At 40.2% G+C, this 26,141-nt stretch overlaps 1 protein-coding gene across 4 annotated transcripts in view; it reads right to left on the reverse strand.

Moving 5' to 3' along the window:
* LOC137177177 (uncharacterized) overlaps positions 1-26,141 on the reverse strand; it is an 82,094-nt gene that overhangs the window by 45,461 nt on the left and 10,492 nt on the right. The gene's annotated exons all lie outside the window — the stretch shown is intronic.

Below are 26,141 nucleotides of genomic sequence, written 5' to 3' on the forward strand. Positions count from 1 at the left end.
TAACCCAACCACCTGCTGCTCGCCAACAAATTGCCTCTCGTCATTGCCAATCCGGCTCCACTGAAGAAGAAAGGCAGCACAGTCAAAACATCAAGACACTGCTCAAAACACTTTGTTTTTTTGTTTTGTTTTGTTTTTTTTTTTACCCAGAATGCACATGATTGCAGCAGGTCATATAGATTCATTCTAAGAGGTGAGTGTATATCTGTGTGTGTGCGCTTCATCGATCGTTTTATTACATGTGATATGGAATGTACCATATCTCAAAGGGTCCAAGGAAAGAGAATCCATCCATCTTAAAGGCAGGACCTGGACCAAACCATACAATGTGATTGATGGGGGCAGATATGGTGTTGTGGGAGATCAGAAATGTTCAAGATTACTGGACAACACTGAGAAATTGGTTGCTATAGAATTGGACAGCGATAAATTTAAAGCCTGTGCTGTCTGAGTCTTTGAATCAAATGTCCACAGAGATAGATAACACACCTACTGGTGAGAGCTGTACAGTGTTCAGATTAAATATCTCATATTAATTAGACTGATGTTAAAATTTTCTTCACCTCTGAATCATACATTTTGTTGTCGCTCTCCCAAACCGAGTTTTGACAATCTCCTTTAAGCTTAGGAGTGACAATCTTTCATGGCCTTTCTGACGGCCTTTCAACACTCCCCCACCACCTCTCCACTGTCCACACAGTGATGAAATATGACCTGATCTCCGTCTCTCGCTGCACTCTCTGTCACACCTCTCTCACCTCACTGTCTCAAACTCTGCCACTCCAATTTCCTCGTACTCGTCTTTTCTGACTTTTTTTTTTTTTCGCCTTTCCCCTTCGCACTCGTGTCGCTTCGGCCGCCTAGAATTTCTTATTCAGCCCCCAAACAAGAAGAAGTCACTCACCCTGAAGAGAGATTCTCTGAACCTCAGCCGTGTCAGAGGTTAAGCCTCTCAGTCTTTTCTTCTCTGACACACAATCTTTGTCATTTTCTGTGTGAATCTCTGAAAATCAACTGATGCAGCACCACAGTCCATACTAGACTGTCCTTGCATTCCAACTTGATTCAAAATCTTATTTCTCTTGATCACAAAATATGTCTTCATGTAGCCTGAAACTAGCTGCATCCTTACTTCAACATACAGTACATCTATGTTACTTTCTCCTGCTGAGTCTCCATCTGTTCACATTTTTTATGTCTAAATTGTGCCAAGTTCATGTATTCCTTTGATCACTATGCGACCATGACATGTTACATATCTGGTGTTGAAGATGTGATAACGTAGCAATCAGAGCAGAATCTGATTTAAGCATCCAGACCTGTCACTAGTGGTGGCATGAGAGGATGATAAAAGGCATATTTAAATGATAAGTGCAACCTCCACTAACGGTGCAAGTCTTTGAAGAAAAATATAAACAAATATGTTGACGGAGGGTTAATGCTCAAAAAGATGCAAAGGCAAATTACATGCTGGGAAAGGTGATGGGAAGAGGAATTTGTAAATTAATCTATTTTAAAAATGTAGCTATGGTACGGCCTTGGAGCTGTGATGAACTCTAAAACAGACAGTTGACATGTGGTTCTGTACATGCACACTTGAAAAGGAAAGGGCAATCTTTAAACAACAAGATGATCTCCCTTGTTTGTTGTTTTTAGTTGAAAAAGTTGGGAAAAGCACCTGGTCATCTTTATATTTCTTTACAGAAGAATTATAAAGATGCAGCTCAACCAACAAGCTCTTGCAAACAACCACCATGTGATCTTGTGAACCCTTAAAACAAAGCAATATCTATTTGCAGACCCTCATCACAGGTTGCATATTTGTATTGTTGGGAAAAGTTGATTTAAGAGTAATTTTTCCTTCCTTCACTCACATTTACTTGAATTGTTTCTACAGGTCAAAAAAAAGAAGCAAAGATTAGAGCAACTGTGAACAGTCCAAATGGTCATAATTTTTTGGATGGGACACAAATACATGAGCAGCTGACAAAACGTATGTCACACGGACCACTGAGCCTTTATGGAAGGCACATGAAGAAGAATGAAACCCAAACTCTTCTGCATGCTCATCCTGTTTTATTGCTCAACTGTAAAATGCCCTGCTGAGTGTATGTTATGTGTTTATGTAAAATAAAAGGAAACCTCTAACATATGTTTAAGTGAAAACTACATGCATGGTTGAAATCAATTCCAGAGGTGAAGATGATGATCTCCAGTGATAGCCTACAAACAGCAAAGCACTGCAAAATTGTGCCATTTGTAGCACAGACAGCTCAGTAGCACATGACCAGTTTTGAGGTTGAGATGTCCAGGAAACCCTTCTGGTAATGAAACTGGTTATGACAATATGAACACTTGTTGGAAACCCATTACCGGATCCATCATCTGCTATTAGATGGTCCATCACCACGGCTGTTAATTTTTGGTAATGACTCATTATCTGAAGTTCACACTGTGATGGTCCTGTGACTTTCCCTGCTGTATAATTGATGCTGCTCTTTCACAGGCATCTGAGTGGCTGCGAATGAGCTCGCTGACCTCTGATTGCTCAGGAAAACTGCCGGCACTGCCCTTTAGAAAACCAGCTCGCGCGTGCTTATGCCTGAGGCACATACACACACAAATCTTTATATCTACCTTGCTATTATGATATTTATCCACAAACATACCACTTGGCTTGATGCATGTAAACAGGTAGAGTCTTGAAGAGGTGCAACATCACCAATAGCTTGTCCATCATCAAACCGTGCCCGTTTGAGTCCTTATACTCTCATGAAAATGTCGTTCTGCTGTGCTGAATTGCCTCACCGTGGCACCGAGGAAGATATGTCAAAACTGCTTGCCTCTTTTTCTCTCTCTATCTCTATTGTGCAGAATGCTGAAGTGTCCCTGACAGACCTCATCCACACCTTAGGCCATACATGAGTGGACAGGAGAAGAAAAGAGGGAGTTTTTAATCCAATATTACCAGCACGGTGGCATTGCAGTGGAAAATTACTGTTTTTTGCATGAGAGAGATCAAAGTCATTGGCCTTATTCTGCCTTTGGTGCTTGGGATTAAAGTTACCCTCTTTCCATGGACTCCTGATCGCCTGGCAACATCAAAGCAAATAGCACAAGCATCTGATTCATCAGAGAAAACATTTGTCAACATACTCACTTAACCAGGTAAGGGTTAACAGAATTAAAATAGGGAAAAAAAATCAGTAAATGACGGTCAAATAAACGATAAAATATAAATAAAAACTTTCAGCAAGTTGGCAGGAGCTGCCGTTCAGTCGGCTTCTCCAAAGGCTTAGCAAAGATCCAGTTGGCAGCAAACTGTCTCTGCAGAGCACAGATGGATTAGAAACCGACAGTCCAGACCATGCTAGCAGACGTCAGAATGACAGATGTGTCGCTAAGGCCCAACACATGCTTTATGAAGGTCTTGGATTAGCCAGAACTCTCCAGCTTGGTGGGAGTTGTGTGCGTGCTTCAGAGGACGCCATGTGAATCGTGATGCCATCTCCATCTCACAGTTTAGTTCAGTGTGGAAGTGGCTGGAATGCAGAAAAGTGTGCAAACACGAGCTTAACGGCCCGTTCTCCGCTCCCTTAAAATGAATTCCTCATTTATCTACCTTCAACTCGACAGGGCTCAGCCTCATGGATTCACACGTATATTTACAGGCAATTTAATGTAATACTTACATCAACTTTACTGTTTTCCATAAAAAAGTCGAGTAATACACAGTTGAAAGAGGGGGAAGTGTTGCCAGAAAAAAGTGCTGTGCTTGGCTTTAAAAGGGAAAAGTCATTTAATGCCGATGTTGTGTGTGAGATGTGAAATGAGTTTTTCAATCCTGTCATATAAAGCTGCTCGAATGTAGTTGCGCAGGAGAGGAGTTCGGGTGAAAAAATAATGATTTTAAATGGTCTTTAACTCTGGAAAGTAGCAAATAGCTGTGATTTAAAGCCACAAACTGCCAGAAATATGACTGAATCTGAAAAAAAGAGAGAAAGCCATGGGAAGAAAATGAAACAAGGCAAACAATGAATAAATAAATGATTAAATAAATAGCCTGGGCTCCGTATAATATCTCTGTAATTCCAGAAGCAGGAAAGACACTTGCCAGCGTGATCAAAAGCAGCACATGTGGCACTGCCAACTGTGACCCATTGGATTTAGCATCACTCATTAGCAGCGTCCGCTCTCATTAACCGACATCTGTATCTTAATTAAGCAGAAGAAGACAGGAATAGATGCAGGTGTCCGTCCAGGTTGGCCACTTAAGCATCCAGGCAGTGTTTCCTCTCACCTTTATTGGGATTTTAACAACTTTTATAAGGTGCATGGGGCAGTGAGCCAGGATCTGTTTGGATTGCTAATAAGGCTTGGATAATAGTGCCACTCTGGTATGCTAGGGTAGTTTTATGGGAAGGTGACTAAAAAGCAAAACAGCAGAGTCTTTAGTGTTCCTCCGATGGTTTAGCCCTAAAGACCACACAGTCTTCTTAATTCTTGACCCAAACTACGTGATCCTTACATCTGTTCCCCAGTGAAATCTACCTAAACCCCCACTCCCATATAAATTCTGTTATTCCACACAAATTGTTGATAGAAGGGTTTTTCCATGCAGCAATTTCGAAGTAGTTTTTGTAAATGTTTAATATTTTCTTTTCTTTGGAGAATGCTAATTATTATTTAACCACTTTTTCCTAAATTTGTTGATACCCTTACATAGATAATTGGCTTTTTAATATTATTTTCAACATTATATTATCAATATTGTTAGTGATTGATGCACAGGTAAGATTTAAAAAATATTAACTAGGCAATCATGTTAAAAAATTACATTTGTTCGTTATTAAATGTGACATGACAGGTGCTTTAAAGTTTTTGTATCCACAGACAGTCAAATCATTTGCACTGACAGTTGAATGGGAGAAATTGCTAACGGCTTTCTCACTGCTAATTATAATTTTACCATTATTATCCATTATGTATTAGGAATTACTGTTATTAATCAATTATGCAAGCAGTTGGAGATATGGCGAGGGAGAGCAGGTTGTGGCGATGAGTGTAATTTGAATTTTACCGTCGTCTGTCTGGGTGTTTCTTCAAATGGACAAGCAAATTGTTTTTTATGACATTGGGCAGTTTGACCAGAAGCATTTAGAGTCTGAAGGACCAAAGATTCAGATACTCCACAGGTGTTCGAGTGGTAATTGGAGACAAATCTAAAAGCCTGCAGCATAATTTGTTTTGGAGCAGATGGGAGGACCGTACTTCAGCATTCACAGGCTTTTGCAGCACAGTTACAAATATGATTTATCTTTTCAATAATGCTAATGGACAGCCATTTGTTATTTGGTGTACAGGCTTTTGTTTTGGGTGTTTTTATATTAGATTAATGTAATAAAAATCCGATTTTACTTGATTACATGTCAATTCAAACTGTTAAACAGGCAGAAAACCAATTAATTGTGAGTGACAGCTGTAACCAGGGCTGGCCTTCGTCCTTATGGGGCCCCTTCGCCTTTTAAACATGAATCATTTCTCCTAAGAGTGGGGTTCTTTTGGTGTTTTCATGACTTTTACAAAGCTGATACTTAATGGACATCCCATCAAAGTAAAAGAGACGATAACAACTGATAATAGACTGCAGAGATTTTTAAGCTTTCTCTGGCAAAGTAGTCCACCTGACAAGCCAAACCCTACTGCCAGACAACCCTGGATTACATTAACTGACAGTGTTTGTACCGTTCAATTTTTCCACAGACAGAACAGATGTCTCAGAACCACATCTGTTTCTGGCGCAAAGTCACCCGCCTGGCAATTCGGTGATTTTATTTTACAACAAGAGCAAATAATGGAACAACACTTAAAATGGTCGATATAGGTGATTCTTACAGTATCACTATGTTATCTGCAGCTGCTTTATAACTCACCTTCAGTTCATTAAATCCCTGCAGCCATCTGCAGGCAGCAGGACATATATGTTGATAAATCTGCAGCCGCAGGAGCACAGCACCATTACACACAGCCGTCTAGCATGTTTACCTTGATTAAAATCACATGATAATGACACAAGGCTGCTACAAAACCAGTTAGCTATAATAATGATGTAGCTCATCAATGCTGTGCATCACTGCCTCCCTCTTTTTAAATTTATTTTTTAAATTTAGTGGGGTTTCATATTCTGTCATTGTCCTCAAGACCCCCCACCAACAAGTTAAAAATCGATCCAATCGACCTTGCCTCGTACTCCACATCTCTGAAGTACAAGACAACGCCACAATCCCCCACTAGTAGCAGCTGTAGTGGGATTGAGAGGGGCGAGTTCAAGCTAAAATGGGTGTTAATATGCTCTTTGTGGTTCAGGAAATAATATGGTTTAGATTTGGTGACGAAATAAGTTGATCCATGTTAGGGAAAAACAAACTAACAAAAATAACAACATTAAATGCAAATCTGTGATGGGATACAAACTTTGGTCTCAAATGCAGCATATGCCTATCCACCACCCGGACCGCCTCTCGACGTAAATGACGCTCTCCTCCCTGCATTGGCACTGAAGATTTGGCATTTAACAATCGTCCAGTGTGAACATAATTCCTAGGGATATGAGGCTTGACAGGCCTGTGGATCTACTTGGGGGATTTAGCCAGTCTGTAAAAAGTTGAGTCAATTTCCATTGCTCCCTTCACTTACATATAGGCTAAAACCCTCAGCTTAAGTTTGCAAAATGGAAATATGAGAATATAAAACTCACAGACTGTAATAAAAGTAGACGAGGTAAAGTTGAGAGAGAAAGTTACACACATAAGCCTAACATCGCCGCATTATCCAAAGCAGAGAGGCAGGCAGCTGATGAACTAGAGAGCCTGAGAGCTGAAATCATATTCCAATAAACCGAAAATTAATTAGGTCTATATGTCATTACTAAGAAATGTGCTGTGGGACTGAACAAAGGCTGTACTTGTTTAATTAGGCTCCATGAATATCTGATAACCTTGTCTATTAAATATGGGAAAAGGCAGAGTTTCCTGAATGAGGATCTGTTGTAAAGCTGCACTCAAACACACCATGATGGTGGTTGTTGTCATGCATTATGTTGGTACCATATACACCTTAAAGTATACCATCAGTGGACTGCCAGGGATGTTGGTGCTACCTTAAAACATGCACCCAGGATATCATTACAGATAAAAAGCATCCATCAGATGGAAAAATGAGGATCTATTTGTGTTTTATATGAAGTTACTGTGTGTCCTAGTATCTCACACACACATAAGCTTGCCGGTGAGTGATACTCATCATATCTAGATGAGATTCTGGCTGTCTCAAAGTCATCACTCCTGGCTGGATCTGCATCCCCTCCTCCTTTCCCTCCACTTCCTTTCTCCTTGCTGTACCGCTCTATCGACATTCAGTCATCCTGACAGATGTTTCAGTCACCTGGGATTAAAAATGAGGCAGAGTTGATGGATCACCTCCATTGTGAAGGATACAATTTTTAAAATGTCCCTACATATTGTAAATGGGGAGCAAAGCACAATAAAACACACTGTAAATTGAGAATGGCCAAAGAAATTTTATGTTAAGTCAGCTTTTAGAAACACTGTTTAAGAACTTATTAATGTGATTTATGGGGTATTACATGACTATTACTCTGTCTGATTTCACACTGACATACACATAGACATAGAAAACACAGAAACATTGGGAAATGTGTCTGAAAGGGCAACGTCTGGAGAGTCCTGTCATTCCACTGATGAATGCAACTGCCATGTAAAAGCAGCTTTCTGGCTTTAAAGCCAGCCTGGACCTTTATTGCTTGTTACTTTCCCTCTCTTCAGCTTCTCTTTACTGTTGAACTGTCTAATAAAGCAAAAGTGCAATGAAAACAGTCTTCACAAAGACATTTACAATGAAATGCTCTGGGGCTCCAGGGTACAATGTCTCCCTTTGGGAAAACTTGTTGAAAATCTGCTTTTAAAAGCTACTCTTTGGTGATTTCTTTGGCACAGGAGTGTGTACATATCCTTTCAAGGTAAGGAATGCAATATACTTTCTACTTTTTCAACAATAAATTACAGGTATAAATGAAAATGAAAACATGGCTTTCCAGATAGTTTTCCAGAAATTAAGACAAAATATGATTCAGCTGTTCAAGGTGGTTGAAGTAGTTACACTTAGAATATTACTTATTAGTATTTTTCCACCATTTATCCATCTTGATTTAGAGTGTTAGACATTTGCTAATAAGCACTAAAAAATGCAGCTGAAAATACAGCCGAAGTTGATTAGATGGATCCATTTTACAGGTGTTTTCTTATGAAACCAAATTATTGGACAAATTAAAATTTCAACTTGATGTAGGCGTTAGATGACAAGTTATCCATTCAATGTTTGTCAAGATATATCACTGCAAACCACAAATGTGAACCTCAGGATGGTTCTAGAGGAAAAGTCAGAGGATCAGTTCTCTGGGGACCATGAGTGTCTAGTACAAGCTGAATCATCCATTTGTACAACATGAGTTGAATTGGTATTCTATTGTAAAACCTGTTTCATATTAATATACTGTGACAGTAGCTGATTTTTTACCAGTCACCTGAGTTTAAATGCTCTGTGGATGCTGCAAAAATCTGACCATTTATTCCTTCCTCCGCCTGCTGTCTAAACAAAGGAAGGAAACAAACATCTTATACACAGAGAGCACAAAACAAAATTCATGTAACTTAAAAGACAACTGATTGCCAACCTGCTGTTTAACAGTTGTGGAAATATTGTTATAAATGCCCTTCACGCTGGTAAATACGTCCTGAAAAATCAGTCCAACCTGTTTAGTTATACGTTATTTCCGTCCCTGCAGTCTGAACGGAGCAGGAATAGCTACTGTATCTCTACATGCATATGTAGGTAAAAACAACACTTTTCTGAAATGCTGCACAAGCTACAAATAGGCTTTCAAATTGTGCTGCTCTAGTTTTGGATCCATTAACTGATCTGACAAATGCGTAGGACGCTTTTTGTTTTATTTTTCTTTTTTATTTCTGGAAACATGCTCACAGCTCTAGTGATGGGCAGATTTCTGGCACTAGCAACACGTGGCTCTGTTTACAGACATGAGTGTAATAGACCACTATGTCATTAACCAGTCCATTGAACTGGCTAATAATATGACTTACATGAGGGAGGCCAAACCATTAGGTGCCAGTTGGCTCTCCGTTGCTATCATTTCACAGCACGTGTTGTCAGCCGCTGTCATTGCTTCCCAATGCAGACCTGGGATATAGGTAATATTTGCAGCACAAATTAGTTTTTTATTTCTCAAAAGAAAACTTATTGGACTTGATACAAGTAACGGGGATGTTTGCTTCCAGAAAGGCAACACGTTGGTTTAGATTGCAGGCAGCTAGTTACAGATCGACAGAAAAACTCAATTTTAAGATAATTTACAAACACCACATTTGCAACCAAAAAAAAACTTTTTTGTGACGCTCTATGGACAGGCAGTGGAATTTACAGAATTATAGGTGCAGTTTTTGATTCTACATCAAATCCGCCGAGGATGACTCAGGAAATGTCTCTCTCACAATCCCCCCCAAAAAATGTCATCCTTCTTAGTATCAAAGTCTTCTTGCTCAGTTTTTCTAATTGATTCCCTGTGGAGTCATGCCGCACGCTGGCATGACACCAGAGATGATGAGGTGGGACGAGCTACACTTCTCTGTTCCGGTAGTTCGAACAATAAACATTTGCTCATGTCAACCGTGAGACAACGGAAAGGTAATCATGGACAGAAAGAACTCTCTGCATATTGCCCCTTATTGTTTCATGACAGCTCAAAAGCTATTCCTATTGCTGAATTTTAATCTACAACGCAACGACTGTCTGCATCAGATCGTATTTTCAGTGCTGATTTGGTACTGATATCGGGTCATTTGATACTGCACACACAAACACACCCTATAATGACAGAGCCAGGCGGGTGACAGACATGGCTGACCGCTATCACAACAATCCAGTCCCTGTATGCAATACAGAGAGGTTGTTGGATGAGATGCGATAATAATTACAGACAAAATCCAACAGAATGAACAGATCCTGCCAGCCTGATAGGGCAATAAGGAATTACATCACAAGAAATGAGAAAGGTGAGATTAAGAGCCTGCTGAAATAAACACCACATCTATTTCTTACAAGTTTGTGTAAGGATTATAGCACATAGCTGTGATTATGAAAATTCAAATGATTAAATGACAAGGCTAAAACACCTATCTATAATTTATAGGTGGCAGAGGAATCTGAAAGTGAATAAACAAGGCTCAGTTCCCCCATGAGAGACATTCAGAGCTATTATCTTTGATTAAAGATTTTCTAAGTCTTTTCTTTCCAGGCTGGTTCCTGAAAAACTCAACACTCTCCAATTTGATCAAATCAAAGAGCAAAACACACTAGAGCGTCTGAGCAGAAAATGTTTTTTTTTGTTGTTTTTTTGGCTTGTATTGGAGTGTAATCACAGCTTTTTTTTTTTTTTTTTTTTTTAAAACCAATCTAATAATTAGAACTCCAAGCAAAATTAAATCAATCCCTATCAAATCTTACGGCCTGGCTTGTGTTCTGAAGCTGCCAAAACTGATATCATTAACTTCATGTTTCATTTTCCTACCGTAAGGAGGACGATCCAGGGAATCACTTGGCACTCTGTCATATTTCAAATATACTATTTCTGGCTTTGAAGAGAATTAAGATGCTTACATAACACTTTGAGCAGTCCAAACTGATAACTATCACTCCCCACAGCACTACAGTATGTTCTTTTCAGTGGTGGAAGAAGTACTAGGATCATTTATTTGAGTGAAAGTACCAACACAAAAATGTAAAAATACTCCATTACAATTAAAAGGTCCTGCATTCAAAATTCTATTTAAATACAGAAGTATTACCAGCAAAATATACTTACAGGAGACGTATCATACACACTTTCCAGTCTGTATTTTTATTCTGGGGCTCTGCTGGAATATCTTTGCATGATTTACAGTTCAAAAAATGTATTTATCTTATACTGGACCTTTATGCAGTCCCTCAGTTCAGCCTCTGTCTGAAACAGGCTCCTGTCTCTTTAATGCCCCCCTCCCCATGAGCCCACTCTGTTCTGATTGGTTAGCTTCAGGAAGCTGCCCCTCTGCAGATTTCCATTGGCTCAGGAGGCTATATAAACAAACTACAGTAGTCGGATTTAGCTATTTTTCCCTTTTCTTTACTCTAGATATAAACTTCTCAAATACATTTGTACATGTTTGAGCTGAAATCTGATCTGAAATATGCGAGTGGACAATGTGAAAAACCCTAGCAACAACCATAGCAACAAAGACTACGGACAGACGGCCCTTTGCGGGCATACACGAACAATCTGACGTCATTTTGAGGAGGAAGTAGAGGTAACTTTACCGTCAGAGAGTGCAGAGCAGGGGGAAGCCCTGACTTTTAATTTGCAGGGAGCATTTTTACATATGTTCACCTCATATTTTGGAACTTTGACTATGTTTAACACAGACATCCAACATTTTAACAGTATATAAATAACAGAAAATCACAAAAAGCATGTGTGTCCTCTTTAAGGAAAGGACAAGTACTATAAAATTGTACTGAAGTGCAATACTGGGGTAGATGTACTTTGTTTCTTTCCGCCATTGGTTCTGTTTGTGTTTGATATTATAGCAGAGCTTTTCTCCATCTTTTTATTCATAGCACATCACATGAACTCCCATCATATCTGCTGTGTGCTCTGCACAGTGCACCATGGCAGCTCAAAGAAATTATTATTGGAGTGGATCTGGTATTGGGAAATGGACTCCAGAAGGTCAGTGGCCAATACTTGTGCCCCTGGCCAAAGGAGACGAAGGGGTGGATGGGATATCCCCCACGTCCTGTCTGGCCCTGGTGAGATTACCAGCGATGTAATAGGATCGTCCATTTTCTGTAATAGAACACAGAAAGGCTAAGCCCTGGCTTGGGTCTTACTCGCGCCCCAGATCACCACCAAGGCAACAAAAAATATATAACTCTCCTTGCTCAGAGGAAAGGAAGCTTAGCTGCCTTTAGACTTGTGCAAAGATACACAGTGGTTGCTTTGCACCGCAAAATGGGGCAATGCTTCCAAGCCACAAAAATCCCCACTGAGCCGTAATGAGAAGTGAATAGACTGCGATAGGAAAGGCTTTGGCTGGATTGTTTGTACAACAGCATAGCGTATTTCATGTTGGTTAATTGGCTCATTTGCAAACTGATGATACACATTCAGAGATAATGGAGTTTCTGTATTGAAATGCATGACACAACTGCACTGAAAGACTGGCGCTGGTACAAATGATGTCTCCTTTTTATTGACGACTCAAAGATTACACTTCCAACGCAGAAAACAATCATTCTAGTGTGTCTGACATATTGGGAATAAATATGTTTTAGTGTAGTTAGTGAACGTTATTTCTCATGAAAAGATTAAAGGAGTAACACATTCATTATTTTGATAATGCCACGGTTGTGGGTCTGCAGCAACGTTGAGAGGCAAACACTCTTAATTTGGTCTCCTGTGGTGTTCCACTTCCATCTTCAGCAAGTAAATCTTTTTTTCAGAGTTGCTCCCTTGAGTGTATCTGAGAAAAGCCTTCAAAGGAGCTGAATTTGTATTGTCAATAGATGTTTTGTTTCAGCAGGGGAATGTATTTCAGAGGCAATTCCATCTGAAAAGATGTATTGATTGACTCATCCTGCTAAAGGTGGCCCTCAGAAGCAGTAAGAATCCACTGCTCATGAGAATCTGATAGTTCAAACTACTCCTGTCTTTCACTCCTCTGTTTTTTTTTTTTAGAGAGGCTACTACAGGTTAAACTGACTTTGGCCAACTGTCACCCGTCTGCCGGGTTGCTATGGCAACTGCATTTCATTCTTCAAACAAGATGCAATGAAGAGTTAGGAGAGTCAAATTCTCAGACCTTCCCGAGGCGTCACTGGAGGACCAGACATTAAAAATGAATGTGGCTGGAAAATAAAAATAAAAAAATAAAAAAGAGGCTTCACATGATTTCAATTCAGCAAGTCGGTTATCAAAACAGATAAACACCGTCGTCTGTTCAATATCCCTAGGCCCGGAATAGTCACCATCTGTTCTGACAATTTCCCAGAGAATAACATTTGAATTTCTCCTTAATGAATGCTCACACACTGCAAGTATAGTCTGCCACTATGGTGATATGGTCTGGGGATGTTAATGAAACTTGAGGAGGGTGCTGCAAAAGAATATGAAGTTGACAGCTACATTAGCCACATCTAATCCATTCAATTCCCATTATTCTAAACAATGGGAGGCATAAACAATGCATCCCCATCCTGCAAAATGTCTCCTGCAGCTAGAGCTATTTGATGCCAAACTTCTGGAGGGGATGGCTGACTGTGGGGGACGCCTGAGGAAAGGTAATGAATGCAGACTGCATGCTGGCAGTGGCGAAAGAGAGGCGCTTTAAAAGAGGAGGGAAGCTCTTTGAACGCGGAGCCCTAATGTGTGTTCATCTCTGAGCAAGGCCTGATCTTTTAAGGAGCCTTGATTAGTGGCACAGTCACCTGGCAACCACAACCATGCATTTGTTCTACTATATCTTGTGGTTTTTTGTTATTTCACAGCACTTTTAGCGATTAATTGTAGCATTTTATTGTAGGATAGTGCTCTCTGCAGCCATGAATGCCTATAGATACATTACAAAATAACATGATCTACGTTCCTATGGGGTGGCTGTGCATTTGAGCAGAGTGAAGAATGATTAATTCTGAATATAGGAAAGAATTTTTTTCATTGAAAAATCCAGAGCCTACAGTAGTGCATAATGTATCAGAAAATCGAATCTTCCACTCCTGAGTCAAGCAGCAATTCTTCAATGTCTGGCTGGTTGACTCCCCCTCACCCACTCAGGCCAAGCTCTCTTTAGCCTTTGCACCGAGACAGTTGGCCCCTGTAATTATAAAACTAACCACTGTCAGTGATTGTCATACAGTATATTCTGTGAGGGTCACATCTGACAACGAGGGACATGACTTTTAAACAAATCCCAATGTTCCTGTGGTAAATTGTGGAAAACATCGTTATCTTTTCTTGGCTTGTACTTACAATTATAGGGACATTTATTGACCTGAATAGTAACATACTGTTCTGTACTTTGAGTGGTGTGATAAGCATCCTCTTGCTCATGCTGGGTTGACGTCAAGAGAAAAGGCTGCAATCTTTAAGATTTCAGTCCTTGTTGAGAGACACAAGTGATTACTGGTGGTGACAGCAGGTGCATTTTAATAGTTCAGGTTCCAGAGTTCTGTTTGAGATGATGCCTGCATCCACTACAGGGGCAGCAAACACGCCTTGAGCAGCTAATCTGTCAGCAGAGGAGCAACTGTTGCATCTGTTTATAGCGCGGCCATATAAAGCATGGGCTGTGATTCATTGCATCACATTTCAAGAAAGAAGATGGCTGATGGTAATGCACACATGCTTTTGCCTTTTGCATCATATCCAGTACGTGCCTTAAGGCTCTCACCTTTTCAAAAAATCTAGTTCTACTGTATGAGAACTAATTCATAATTTGTTTGAATTAAATCATATACAAGCCAAGTAGTCTAATTGTAAAATAGAGCTAACTTTTATTTGTTTATTTGCGGTGCCTCCACTGTTTCACTGAGTGACAAGCAGACAGATTACTTCAGATTTGTTGTCGGGATAACAAGCATCAGTTACTATCATCACTTGAGCTTTTAAAAGGCAGCAAACAGCCCATTCTTCATCCAGGATTTGTCAAATAAAAAAGTCTTCCACACTTGCTTCTCTGATTATTATGCATACAGCACGACTTGCTAGTTTCCTCCATTTAGAGTTAACAAAGAAGACAACATTTGTCTAGTTGGCTGACAGGGTAGTAGGGCATGCCGTTGATCAGAGTGACAACTCCCTGCTTGAGTACTTTGTTGCCCTCTACTCTTTTTGAATTTTGAATAAAAATGGACAACCTTAACATGCTTAATCTCCTGTGAATCCCTTGCACATTAGCACACAATTTGAATCTTGAATCTTGAATGTAAATACACCGAAAAGAAGATTCTGATTATAAATAGTATTAAAATTCATTGAGTGAAAATCTTAAAATATGCAGTAATAATTTGGATGCTCTCCCCTCTACTGGCCTAGTACACAGAACTTAATAAAAGTTACTGTATGTGTGGTATATTGTTCAGGGGGTATCACAAGCCTTAAATTTTGATTACTTTAGTGCAAGACACTCAAAATTAATTAATCACAAAAACAAAAACTGCCAATCACCACACTACAACAGGCTGACATCCTGTATTAAATGATGTATCTACATGTATTATCGAGGGGTTTTGTAAAAAGGAAAATAGGAGATCTCTCATGGGTTTTTAGAGACTCAAAGAAAGTCTATTCCTCCTATTCCCTCCTGGTTCTAGAAGGCGCAGACCTATCCAGTTGCCTCTCTGTTAGCCCTGCTAATTTTATGCAGATTTATGCTCTTTATGTTTATTTTTACAATATTAGTTGTACTTTTCAAATGTTTACATTGGATTAAACATTGAGGAAAAGGTGGAGGGGATAAACACCAGCTACAATCCTGACCACATAGACAAACAAGACCATCTCTGCGTCCATCTCTGCATCCATCTCAACATCGGAGGAAGCACAGAGGTAAACATGGAAGGATTAAACACTGGCTGCAATCCTGGCCACATGGATCTTTTTGCCAAGCATCTTTCTAGCCAATGTACAGGTGCTGGGTAATAAACTGGACAACCTCTGTACCCACATCAGATAAAACGGGATATCAGGAACTGTAATGTCCTGTGTTTCACTGAAACTTGGCTAAATCCTGGAATAACGGACTCTGGTGACTCTTTTTCTGTATACTGATCTAACAGAACAGAGGACTCTGGCAACAAAAAATCTTGCTGAGGTCAAAGTATGTAAACAAATTACAACGCATGCTCCCAGTGACATGAGAGGCCAGGAAATGGTCAGGCCAATCAGAGGCTGCCCTATAGACTGCACCACATGACGCAGTCTGGAACACATGTCGACATCACTGATGACATCAATGGATTTACTGAGTCTGTGGTGGATTTAATTTGTGAAACAACAGAAACAACTGTATCCAAAACTACAGTTAAATCATTCCATAACCAGAAACCATGGATTATCAGAACCATTTGGGATGCCCTAAACACACACTGCAACCTACAAATTAGGGCTGCAGTCTGGAAACATGGACAATTATAAAGCAGCAGCCTACAATGTAAGAAGGAAGCAAAAATGGATGACAGGAAGAAAGTGGAACCACAATTCCAGGAGGACAATCCAAGAAGCACGTGTCAAGGTCTAAGAACTATGACAGATTACAAGCCCACCCCCCACCCCCTTGTCAAATGCTGATGCAGCTCTAGCAAATGAGCTAAACAACTTTTGTGCTTGCTTTTAGGCCATTGGTAGCCAGCAAGCAAAAACAGCTGAAGCAGAGATTAATGGATGGGTGGGTGTACCTTTCACACCTATCACCCTTTCTGAGCATGACATCAGGAGAGCTTTCAAGTGTGAGAAGACCAAGAAAGCGGCAGGACCAGATGGTATCAGCGGGTGGGTCCTCAAACTATGTGCTGACCAAGTAGCACCAGTGTTCATATATTCAACCTGTCTCTGGCTCAGTCTGTCATACCCACATGCTTCAAGAAGTCCACCATCATTCCTGTGTGCAAAATGAGACCAGCCTGCCTGAATAACTACTGCCCAGTGGCACTCACCTCTGTAGTGATCTGCTCCTCAATACCCAGCACACTGGATCCACTATAGTTTGCACAATCATCCCGACAGATCAACAGAAGACACTATAGCATCACATCCTCCACACCCACCCAATCTCACCCGGACAAGAAAAGGAGCTATATGAGATTACCGTTCATTGACTACAGTTCAGCGTTTAACACCATAGTTCCCTCCAGGTTCACTAAAAAGCTAAAGGACCTGGGATTATGTCATGCCCTCCACTTCTGCCTCCTCCTAGTGGGTGTGTGTGTGTGTGTGTGTCTCTCTCTGGGTTATAATTGCAGGAGTGGAGACAGGTGTGTGGGAGTCGGACGAACAGCTGCCATTCATCAGGAGGTCTGCTTAAATATTGGGTGCAACCTCCCACTCACCGCCAGATCGTAGACTCTGTTCCTACAGTCAGTCACGCTTCCAGCCTACTTATTACTGTTCTGTCAGTATCCAGCAATTGCCTAACTTTTGTTTTCTCTGTGCCTGCAGAAGACCTCAGCCTGACCCCGGCCCTGTCTCCAGTCCTCCTGCCTCGCTGGCTCAGCCTATCCCTCTACCTGGATCCCCACTCCATCCCCTATACCCAGCCTCACGCCCAGCCCAAGCCCCCAGGTTCCCCAGCTACTGGTCCAGACCTTGGCCCCAGTCTCCCAGTTTTACCGCCTTGCAAATAAATCCTTTTCCAACCCCACTCGCTGCCTCCTGCCTTGGTGTTTTGCTCGTGGGTTCATTAGCCTAGCCTTAACAGATTAAAAACCTCACTGTGCATGTGGGTCCTTGACTTCATGACGGACAGACCCCAGGTGGTGAGGGTAGGTGGACATGCCTCTTCTACCCTCATCCTTAATACCAGAGCACCCCGGGGCTGCGTTTTGGACCCCCTAATATACTCCCTGTACTTTCGACTCCAACGCCATCATCAAGTTTGCTGACACAGCTGTGGTGGGCCTGATCACAGATAACAATGAAAAGGCCTACCTGAAGGAAGTAGAGGTTCTGACCTGCTGGTGTCATGACAACAACCTACTCCTGAACATCAGCAAGCATAAGGAGCTAATAGCGGACTTTTGGAAGAAGCAGGGAAGGAAGTACTTCCCCCTTAATATCAATGGGTCCTCGGTGGAGAGTTTCAAGCACCTTGGTGTCCACATCACTGATGCCTTACCCGGGCCCTGCATACTGACTCAGTGGTGAGAAAGGCAAGGCAGAGACTGTTTCACCTCAGATGCTTGAGGAAATTTTGGGTATCCCCTCAAATACTGAGGAATATCATCTACTGCACCATAGAGAACGTCCTGACAGGGAACATCACTGCATGGTATGGAAACAGCACTGAACAGGACCGCAAGGCCCTGCAAAGAGTGGTTTGTTCAGCTGAACATACAATAGGCAGTGCTCTACTCTATATTTTCACCAGACACTGCAAGAATAAGGCTAGGAGAATCATTAAGGATCCCAACCACCCTGATAACAGCCTTTTTTCCCTGCTGCAGTTGGGAAGAAGGTACCAGATAAACCAGGCCAGCACTGAGGCCAGAACCCCCTCCAATCATATACATATATTTAATACTATTCCTATTCTTTTTAAATTATTTTAATGCACAAAATTGAAGGGACTGATTGTACCTTGTATGATTTAATGTGACAAATAAACTTGATTGATTGATTTATGGATTTACATATGGTATTCACTGTCTTAGACTGCCTCAGTGCCCCTATGATAAATGAATTAGATGCAGTGTCAGTTTTTCTCATTTAATTATGTGCTTTTTGGTTGAATCCTATGAATTAATTAATTTCATCTAATTAAATGCAAATGATGAAGCAAATATTTGCAAACAGACTGGAAATGGGAATCTGTTTCACCCAGTGAGACTTTTTTTGTTTATTAGAATTGGCTTGTAAAGAAAGGAGAGCAAGGAGAGAGGAAATCATGTTACGAGCTTTGGCAAAATGAGCTCACCACAGGGTGCTCCATTTTCAAAAACTGGTTGTTGACCTCCATCTTACGGGGTGTGAGTGAGTAACAAGCTCCCAGGAGAACAACACCTGAAAATACACTTATTTTAATGTTTGTCTTTTTTCTTCCATTGGTAGAGAGAGTGGTGGATCCTGAACCTTTTATTTTGGTTATTCATTAGTCAGTTGCACTTGGACCTGTCTTTGATTTCCCCAACTACATTCATTATTGCAACCATTTTGTGTTCCCCTGTGTTTATTGAAGCACTCCTTAAGTTCTGCCTGTGCATGGAGAAGGCACTTTATGCATTTTTGTCAGGATGGAGAGTCAATGACTCTTACAAAAAAGCTATTTGTATAGATTTTCTGCAGTATTAGACATTTGCAGGCACATTCAAAGCAATCATCCTGGCGGGCTCCACCAGTGCCTTGTTTCTAAGAGCAGAATGTTTGATGTGACAGTTTTGAGAATTTATTCTACAAAAGTATGTGCTGAATCATAACTTAATTAGTAATTATGGACATTTTGAGCTACTGTATAGGAGAAGTACAGTATGGTAAGTTATATGTTTGTTTCTATTTCTTCCAACATCAATTTCCAACTAAAAAAAGACAAACGTAATATGTAGCAAATTTAGATGAGCTCTATTTTGCTCACCTGACATGCCATAATGTTTTCCTGTAGGTAGTACCAAAAAAAACTTTAAGATGGGGCTAAAGCACTTCAATAAGTACTGAACAAATTGTGCATATGCAGCCAAATTTAAATGATTCATGTAATCTGTGATTTATTCTCTCAATTAATCGCTCTGTAAAACATCAGAAAACAATGAAAAGTGACAATCACAAAATCCACATAGCGACATCATCCAATGTCTTGTTATGTCTGATATTTAGTTTACAATAATGTATACCAACAAAAGCTGCAAATTCTCAATTTTAAGAATGTGGATCCATCAAATGTTGTGATTACTTCAATGATTTATCAATTACCAAAATAGCTGTTGATTAATTTTCTGTCGATCGACTATCGATTGATCTACTGTAAAGCTCTACACTCATGCATACATCAGAATGAAGCTTTCTTGCAGTTTGATGGCTTTTTGCCTAAAGGTGGTGCTAAGCAACATGATACATTTAAATGACTGAAATTCAGTCCAGAGGTGTTGTTTTTCTTGTCCTCAAGTAACGCTACAACGTAGTTTGTTTATGGTGCTAATAGCCTCCTTCTGGAAACTCCTGTTTTACTTATTTCTTGCTATTTAATTATTCTACTGTATAAGCCTCTTTTATTGTTTGACTATGGTCATTTTATATTTTGTTTTATGTCTCAGTGTGGTTTTGTGATGCTCCAAGGTTTCTGTTTTGTTTTATGTGAGCTCACAGATGCAAATTCCTGTCAGTTATGTTGAAACAGCTTTAGTGTCTAGTACTGAATCTTGATCTGCTGGGATGCAGATTTTGATCCAGACGCTGATTAAACTTAACAAACTTTAACTCAATAACTAATTCAGGGGGTTATGCAGTCTTGGCTGATTTAAATATTCTCTGGGTGCTAAATCTTACTGTGTGTTATGGACTTACATAACCCAATACAACAAAACTGCAAACAAAAAATGAAAGTAGTAACAATGATGAGAATACTGCCAGCTGCCAGACAGCTCCAAGAGTGGTGCTCTGATGTGCAAAATAGCAGCACAGCAATAAAAATAAAAAAAAGCTCACTGAATTTATGACACCATGAACATTTCTATTTATTTCAAGACCCGATTAAATTATCTGATAATTGCAATGGTAATTAGCGTTTATTGTAATTACAGGCCATGATTCAGACGGATAACTCACCAAATAATTCAGACTTTCCAAGTGCAGCCTACATGGCTTCACAAGTCAAATCTATCCATAGGTCAATAATATAACTCAAAACCTCACACTGTGCTTCTGTCTGCTTTTACCACAGTGCAGTGCTTCCAACATGAAGCGTGAATTAAGTGAGTTTCTTCTGACAGGGCAGCTCAACACAAAGAGAATCACTTTGAAGGAAAAGTTGAAGGAAAAGTATACACCATAGTAACTTCCACTACCTCACTCTCTCTGTCACCTACCTACACACATCTCTATCATGTTAATCTCAATTAACAGATGTAAGGGGGAAAAAAAACAGCCAAAGATGGTTATTTAATACAGGTTATTTAAGTACAAAATAACCGGTATCAGTGATATTTTTAAAGCAACCCACTCATGTGATACTGAGATAAACCTAAGCAAGTACTGCCTACAGCCTTCAGCGAGTACTGAAGGCTGTGCTGCTTATCGATGCATATGTACAGCCGTGCTTGTTTATGTGTGGCAGCTCCAAGATAAGTTGCACTGCCTTATCTCCCGTTGCCCTATCAAAGAATTCAAGCACAATTCAACACAGATTTTAAAAAGCATCTGGCTTCCAGTTACACCCGGGCCTTCAGGAAAACCATGGCTGCTGCCTTTTTTTAATGGATGAAAATAGCATAAAATGAGAAGACATCTGGTCTTTCATCCAAACCACTGTCCAAGGAGGAGAAGAACAGAACATGTCAGCTTGTGAATTAACATTTAACTGTTCAAATCTCATTTAATTATGAGTGGTTTTAAATTTGATTGAATAAAACTCAAAGGATGTCATATGAAGCCTTTCATCTAAAGCTGATAAAGCGACCATGTAATGTGTTTTCTACGCGCACATGTAAGTTGTTTCACTTCTTAGAGATGTCACCCACATCATAGCCGACAATTAAGAGTCATAACCGACTCTAAATGCGCCTTTGTTATTTATTCTTTCACAGTATTCAACTCCTGCATTTGTAAAAGCTAATTAATGCAAAACTGCAATTTCCTGCTGCACACCATTAAGATAAAATATTAGAACAAGCAGCTGATAAACACATATTATGCATATCTTCAGCTTTTTAGACTTGCACCAACCCCAGGCGGCTGATATTTAATACTGTCACTAACTAACCCCAGACTAATTTAAATTAACTACCTGTAGTACCCATTTGATGTAGCAAGTGTGGAGTTGGAGAGTGACAGCTGGATGGGATCCATGCTGATGTATTCATAGCGCTCAAGACAACATGAGACTTCACCGCAGTCGACATTTTCATCCCCACCATCGGCAAAAAGTCTCAGAGGCACTCTGACATTTCCATATAAAAATACATCTGGTTTGTAAAGGTTCCCCGGCAACTTTCTTCCTTCTCCTCAGGGTTGTTTGTTGTGAAAGCATTTGTGGGTTCAAACAGAAACATTAGATTAGGCCCGAAGGACACAAACACAATCGCAACAGGAGCAAATTGGGAACTGAATGAAAGAAAAATCAATTATGCCAAAACCCCTTATTAACAATTAGTGCCGGTGAGGGGGCTTTCTCTTGCTTTTGTTGTGGCTGATTGTTTTGAGAGTGGCATCGGCAGCTGGGGTTGTTTGTCTGACTATTGTCTTCGGTGCTGATTGTCACTGCCCAAAGGGGAATCTTTATAAGTATTATTTGTAGGTCTACAAGTTTTACAGGCCACAAACTCTTAACAACAAGCTACTGTAACTCACAAAACACCCAAACATGAGGACTTAGAACTACTGTTTTGAATATGTGACTCATCGGTTCACTTATCTTTTGGCTCACTTATCACGGTTTAGAGATCTGCACAGTACAGAGAAGATAAAGAAAGAGGGTGTATATTCTCTGAAAGATGCTAATTACAGAAAATGTCACTGCACCTGTATTTAAAGAGGAAATCTTAGGAAATCTCTTCAGCAAACTTGGCATGTTAGGGAGAAAACATTTGTAAAGGTGGTAAAATCAAATTCAGTAAATTTGCAAATAAAGATGACCGACTTGCACCGCACAATCTACAGTACCACATTTCCAATCAGAGTTAATTTACTACTTACAGAAGGTAGCCTAACAGTGTTAATAGTGTTAGTATTATATTTTCTTGTATGTTAAATACCCTAAAATGGGTACATGTCCTTGTTCTGAACAACTCAAGCACAAATGGTCACTTTTATATGGCACTGTACACCATATAAAGGTGATCAGGCTCAGGAAGAAAACATTAAAATCAAATAAATTGCGGTAATAAGACAGTGATACCAGATGCCTGCTTTAAAAGAATCTTTTGTTTCACTGTACGTTTCATCTTTTTACTTTCATCCTGTTTTTCTGCTGCTCACAGAGAGCTGACCTTTCCTTTTTGGTCTTCACTCCTTATCATATCTTGTCTCCCCTCTGATCTTCTTTCATGCGGCAAAGACAGATCACACTGATAAACCTTTCCGTACCCTCCTAATAAAATCAACTTCTGATCAACCGTTTCAGCACAGGGGCAGCTTCAAAGTTAGGTACACAGTTCAGCTCACTTATCTGTGTAGACAGGACATGTCTGAGCTGGCTGATCCGCCCCAGGGCCCCTGTGGGCCAAGCTGGACGACCCCTTACATCCAATCACAGCTGGCAAGAGGCTGGTTGGGCAATGATGAGCAGCTGGCTTTGTCACATTAGCCGTGACCGCCTGTGACCCCAGGGTGGCTTGGCAAGCTGCTGACTTACCAAGAGGCCTGAGAGGCAGCTCGGTGTGGGGATCGGGGTGGGAAATGAGCCGGAGAGGGCGCCGTCTTCGATAGGACGCTGGTGGACTACAAGAAAAGGAGGGACATGCAAGCGTGCATTCGCCTCAGCTCTGCCTGGCCTGCAGCCAACCGAAACAGATGTTATATGTTGATTTGGTGACTCAGACGCTCCAGGGGGGTTATTCATAAAAAGGTCTCATGGTCAAATGTGATTTTAGCAATATGGTAGGCAAGTAGAAGAAGTGTTTGTTTACAGAAGTTGCTGGTTTGAGAGGTACACCTTTCCTTTCCTTGGGGCAGTTTTGGGGTTGATAGAGGTTGTGTGGTGTACAGCTTCCACATTTTTTAGATTTGGGAGTCAGTACTTCACATTTCTGATCTAAGGCTCAACTACAGACTCAGGAATAATTTCCAAATGAAAGAAGAAGGATAGCAAGTAGGGCATTAAGTCGAGAAAGGAAGTTGCAAAATTTATATGATAATTTAATGGGAGTCCTGCTAGCCAAACAAGCAGGCAAACAGAATCAGCTAGAAGGCAAAAATATTAAAGTTTTAAAAGGTAATAAAACTGTTCAGTCTAACCACTTTATATCCAGTTTGGGTGTCAATTGGCATAGAGACCACAAACTGAGGTTAACTGTTCTAAAGTGAAAATCTACCGGGGTACCTGTTCCTCCATGAAAAAAGAGCGACCTTTGCTGAAGTAAACCCACACATGATGAGCAGGGAACATGATTTAGCTTGTCAGCTAAACTGGTTTAGAATATTTATAGGCTGAGGAAGCTCAAAAAAATGTACTTGTGATGAAAGTGAAGATCAAATCGAAGCACAAGCCCCAGGCGTGACTCCCTACTGAGAGGAAAGGGCGACGTGAAAGGACAGGAAGTGGACAGAGTGGAGTGCAAGTCGGGGAGAGAAGGCAGGAGAATAGAGTGGGAGATTGAAGGAGTAACAAATAGAGAGCTGGAGTAATATGAAAGTAAAAGCGATAGAGATTGGGGTGGAAAGAGCAGCGGGTAGAGTAGTGCCCCAATTATTTCATCATCTCCTTCTCACTCGCAAGATGGTTTCACCCAAAATGAAAAGAGGAAATAAACTGTTTTTATTCCACGGCTAAACCGGTCACAATACGATGTTTAAAGAGCACAGGGAAATAAGAAATACTATTGAAACGATGAATGAAAATCATAAGTTAGAAATATGAGAATAGAAAGTGAGATTGAAAAATTGAAAAGTGTGTATCTGCAGCTTTTTAGACTTAAGGCACTGCCAAAAAGACTCTAACCTTAAACATAAGCATCTCCAAATGGGAGTAATAGATGTGTCCTGCACTGATGAGTGTGTTTCCTATGGGGCTACAGTACTTGAAGCCTTACAGCAGCACGTCTTTGCTTTTAACTGTGAAGCAGCTGCAGGTGTTAAAGTTTGCATTAACATTTCAAAGCAGGGCTGGTCTGACAAAGCATGACGGCGGGAAAAACAGACCAGAAAAAAGTGAGGATCTATTGAAGAAAAAGAACAGAAATATAAAACGAAACTCCACATGACAGCGACATTCTGCAGCTAAACCCTGCGCTTCTTATTAGTCAGTCTCCATTTTCTTCACACTTCATGCTTTGATGTGACAGCGTTACCAACCAAACACCACAGGACACAATAGTGGACAAAAAACACCAATATCTCCTTAATTGGTGTCGAATTTCAATCAGAAACCTTTAACACAGAGCACTATAACTGAAACTATTTAATCAATATTAAATGTTGGAGTGCACCTTTTGTCTCTGTCTTTCCTGACATTACTGTGAGTTTATAATGGATATCAGATATAAAGTACATCCTAGAATAGATACAATAAACTTATATGAGCAGGAAATTGAAGCAGAGCTTTTACACCTGTAGTACGACTATAACCTGAGATCTCCACGCAGCGCGACTTAAAGGACGACTTATAAAGATTCAGCAAGGTGGATGATGAGCCTAAACTGTAAAGTTAACAAAGTGGATTTAATCATCTATATTATGAAGGAGCTTCCACTTTCTCAAATACCCCTCCTCGGTTTTAAAGTATATTATCCGTCAGTGACTCATCAGCCGTTATTTCTATCGAATTCTCTGTCATATGGTGTTAGAAATGTATTAGAAATGACATCAGCATCATTAACTGAAAACTTTCTCTAAAATAGGCTGGGAAGCAGCAGCTCAGCTCTGACGCTGTCATGTTTCTTCTCTACATGTGAGTCAGTTTGGTGCAAAACTTTTTTTTGGGAACAAAACTTACCATAATTCACTAAAACTACTACATGAAGTACAACCTCCTGAAACTCGCTGCAAAAATGACGTTTGCTTTAACAATACTTCAGTATCAGTCAGTCAGTCATTTAAGTCTGACTTAAATTCATTTTTCTTCCAATTCCAATGCAATTTACTACCTTTCAGTGTTATTTTGCAATCATTTTGCAGCTTAAAACCCACCATTGTTTGAGGAACTCCAATAACAATAATAACACCAATATTCATAATACAGTAGTTAATTATTGTTAGTAGAAATACATGTTTCAGTGCAGAAATTATTTTCCTTTTTTATTTCTATTCATTTGCTGGTTTGACAGCATGCTTGTGGATGTTATTGTCAGGGGAGTAGCAGGAGATGGACCCCAGTGCAGAACAAAGCAGCCAGTATGAACTGAATATCTCATTAATCTATTCAGGCGTGCAGGCACAA

Source organism: Thunnus thynnus, chromosome 24 (genome assembly GCF_963924715.1).
Source record: "Thunnus thynnus chromosome 24, fThuThy2.1, whole genome shotgun sequence".
NCBI classification, from domain to species: Eukaryota; Metazoa; Chordata; class Actinopteri; order Scombriformes; family Scombridae; genus Thunnus; species Thunnus thynnus.